We start from the raw sequence: 4,132 nt of genomic DNA on the forward strand, positions 1-4,132 counted from the left end.
GGAAAAAAACCTGATCACTCATTTATACCTCAGTTACATGGTGTGAATTTAAATCATTGTGCTACCTCTCTGAGGGGTGCTTGCATTTTAAGCCTCATCACTCTCTATGAAATGAAAGCCTTTGTTCCATGTTAAAGGAATTTCAGGCATCAGGGAGCAAGCAGGAAGAAACTGGAGGCTGGTGGCGGCAGGTAGGAGCACTATAACCCAGAGAAATGTATTAAATGGTGGAAACTGTAGGCGCAAAGTTAGAAGGCAGGTGTATTTTATGGACAGACTGATCTTTCAAGGCCTCACACAGATGTGAGTTGTGGATGCAAGGGAGATAGGTGGGAGGTTCTCATTAAGCTTTTCCCATCCAGCTGCCTGACCTCCAGACTCTAAGCTTTTGTTTGTCACCAGAACTGGGCACACCTTAGAAAAGAGAATCTGGAGGGTTGATTTCCTCAGGGCACTGTCTCCCTGACAGTTCTCACTGCCTCTTCTCTTCCTGTTGCATCATGAAATTGCAGTCTAAAGCAACTGGGTGTGGTAGTTGGAGGTCTCTGCCTAAAGATCTGAGCACTCATTCCTTTAGTGTCAAGAACGCCCCGCATGTATATGCTCACTGACCTGGTGTATTGTGTAGGACCTAAGGCAGCCCATGAGGATGTAAATACCTGTTTTCTGGGCACTCACAGACGAGGACTGAGCATTCCTGGGAGTGGAAAAAGACATTACACCAACAGCATTGGGATAAGAGCCTGGGCTGCAAGTTTGGATGTGGACTAGTCCCTTGACCACTTCCTGCCAGCTGTGTGCCCTCAGGGAAGTTCCTAACTTCTTTGCACCTCAGTTTCTTAATCTGGATAATGGGATAAGATACCTCTTTCATCCGTGATCAAGGGGACAAATGCACCAATTCTGGCTGCTGCTTTTGTGTAAAGAAAACTTCTCCTTTCCTCCTGGGGTATGAACACAGAGCTCCCTGGGTAGAGACCAGGGCTGATTTTGCCTTCTCAGCCAGGCACCAACTGCCGAGACAGCAGCCTTCTGAGATTATCATGAAGATTAGATAAAGTGACTTCTGTGCAGTGTCTAGCATTGTGCTCAATAAATATTAGCTACTATTATAATAAATATTAAATAATGTGTCACTCAATTAGTATACCAGGAGTCAGTGATCAGTCAATACTGGAAAAGAAAAAAACAACAAAATAGTAAATAATATTAAAAATGCATATGTAGCAATAAGACATTCTTACGCTAACAATTAAATAAGGGTGTACTGTATGTTAGAGAATTCACTGCAAATCTGAGAATTCAACCGCAGGTGAGGATCGAGTTGAGCAAAAACCAAAGGTCAAACCACGTACTTCTTGAGGGCTTTTGCCAGCTCTGCTCTGGGCTCTGCTCTGGGGACAGACTGACCACTTCACCTCTCAGGCCACATGAAAGCTTACGTATTGTACAGGCAGACTCGTCCTCATTCACTCGGCTTGTTGCCTTGATGCTTACACCTTCCAGGCAGGAGAAAAATGATGTATTCTTTTAATTTAAAATATCTTCCCCTTCAGCTTTTCCTGGCTGGCAGGTTGCATATAGAAGTAAGTGTAAACAGGCACAGCGGTGCTTTCTGTAAGAAAGATGTTCTTAGAATTTCATCTTAAAAACAATAGGCCAGTAAATTTTATGTGTGTGTGTGTGACAGAAGGGGAGAGAGAGAAGGAGAGGGAGGAAGAATGAAGAGAGGGAGGAGGAGGGGGAGGAGAGAGTTTTAACTTTTAGATTATGCCAAAACCCCCCAAAAACCCACAACCTTTTTTCTAGCGCTTTCCTATCTCTCTTTATGAACTCCCATCCCACTAAATTATGGGGAAGAGATCACATGCTTGCCAGTGAGAGTAATTCAGCCTCTTTCAGTTCAGTCTCTCTTTGGGAATTATTGAGCATTTCAGCATTTCTCGCTCTTTCTCTCAGGCATAGGGTCTAGAAGTAGAGGAGAGCCTATGCTGAGGGCAGAGGCTTAGGTTCACGCTGGGCTCAACCATAAAAAGGATTTGAGGACTAAGACAGACCTTGGAACAGAATTGGACACTAATCTCTTCCTCTCTCGGGGGGCCCCCTCCAGGAGAGGGGCACGTCCACTGAGTCGAGGGAAGCTAGTCTAAGGGAGGAAGTTGCTGGTTGGGACTCCCTGAAGGTGGCCTAGTTCTGGGTTAGAAACAAGCAAAAGGAACCTGCTTCTGAGTGTCACTGATGCTGACAAGGAAACCACAAGACCCTGACAACCCACAAGACAACCTCTCTCTCTCATACACACACACACACACACACACACACACACACACACGCGCACGCACACACACACACACACACACACACACGGTGAAAACATCAGCCTTCTGATGTTTGAGAGGCTTGGTTTCCAGCAACTGGTGGGGCTCAAGCTGTCACACTTGGACTGCTTCAAAGGAAATGTTGCTTGGCGTTTGGGTGAGAGGCAGAAGGCAGGTGCTAGCAACCTGGGGAGGAGGTGGTGTTTGTCTTTGGCCCCCTTTCATGAAACACTTCGTCAGTTCTGAGAGCCCTTCTTTCAGGGGACTGTCTTCCCACGAGGCTCCTCTACTGAGGCTGCTGACTGTTCTGTCTCAGCTCCTCCCCGGCTGTCCCCTCCTGGCCTCTGAGCATGACTGCCTCCTTGCCCTTTGTCCTCCTTGCCCCTTTCCTGCCCGAGGTCTTGCCACCTCTCTGCCTTTCAAGAGCACACTGGCTCCTCCAACCCTCTCCGGGCTGACGAGGTAGATATCTGCCACTTCTCCAAGGCCACTGGCTAGTCCATGGTAGAGTTGGGAATTTAACCCTTGCAATCCAACTGCAGGCTCTGGACTCTTCATCCTAAATCTTCCAGACTTTAGAAATCAGCCTTCCTGTAACACATAAATAAAATGCCTTAACTCCATCTCCCGCATCCGGTGGGAAGTCCAGTACCTCCCCAACATTTCCAAGGGCTCCTGGGGGGGGGGGAGGGTGAGTCATATCCTCCTGGATATTCCCTAAATTAAATTCTTGATCCTTCTTGTCCTCTTGCCTCCAGCATGTGGGGTCTTCTCTCCCCTTCCCTCACCCAAGGCAAGGGCACCATCTTCCCTCTGATTCCCCAAAGCACACCTAAGCCAAAACCAGCATGTTAAGTGTGTTCTTAAGGATTGGGGATGGCTGGTGATAACGGAGGGTCACCATGCCATAGCTGAGCGCAGGAAAGAGCTGCAAACTCAAAATGGGGCATGCTTATCCTGCCGGCCCTCCCCCACATTTTCAGGGATGGGGCAAGAATTGGCGGCCCAGCCCTCACCTTTTCTCTCACACCATTCCTAACACCAGCTACATCCCACACACTAGGGACCTCAGCTGTGAACACTCTGGCCCATGTTTAAACTCTATACCACCCCCTTTTGGCCTCATAAGACCAGGGATTTCCAAGGTCCTAAAGGAGGGAGAGAGCCCTGGTGTGGACATACCCCACTGGCCCCACGCCGTGGAGTGAGCACAGGTGAGCACAGGCTCTTGAGACTCAAATCATTGCTTCCTAACTCCACTTTCAGGGCATCGAACTGGTAGCTGGAAATCAGCTATTGTGTGGGGGAATGTTTACACAATGGAAACCAGCAAACACTTCAATCTACAAAACAAACTGTTTTTTTCCCTGGAGAGCTTGTTTACCAGTGCACCACTGGCCCACGGATGCCTCCCGCCAGGCACAGGGGCACAGCCAGGCTGGAGCCCTCCAAGGCTGTGGTTCTCAGATTTTGCTACATATTAGAATCACCTGAGAATTCTGGTGGTGGGCTGTCAGCTTGTTTAAAAGTTCCTTGGGTAATTCCAGTGCATAGCTGAGCTGCAGTGTGTGTGTGTGTGTGTGTGTGTGTGTGTGTGTGTGTGTGTGTGTGTGTGTGTGTGTGTGTGTGTGTGTGTGTGTGTGTGTGTGCGCGCGCGCATGCGTGCGTGCGTGTGTAGTTGCTCAGTCATGTCTGACTCTGCAATCTCACGGACCCACCAGGCTTCTCTGTCCATACCGCAGACCCAATGTTCCAAAACATCTGTTATGAAAACAGTGTATTTATAAATTGCCTGGGGATCTTTGAAATGAGAG

This window comes from Cervus canadensis, chromosome 20, assembly GCF_019320065.1.
Source record: "Cervus canadensis isolate Bull #8, Minnesota chromosome 20, ASM1932006v1, whole genome shotgun sequence".
NCBI classification, from domain to species: domain Eukaryota; kingdom Metazoa; phylum Chordata; class Mammalia; order Artiodactyla; family Cervidae; genus Cervus; species Cervus canadensis.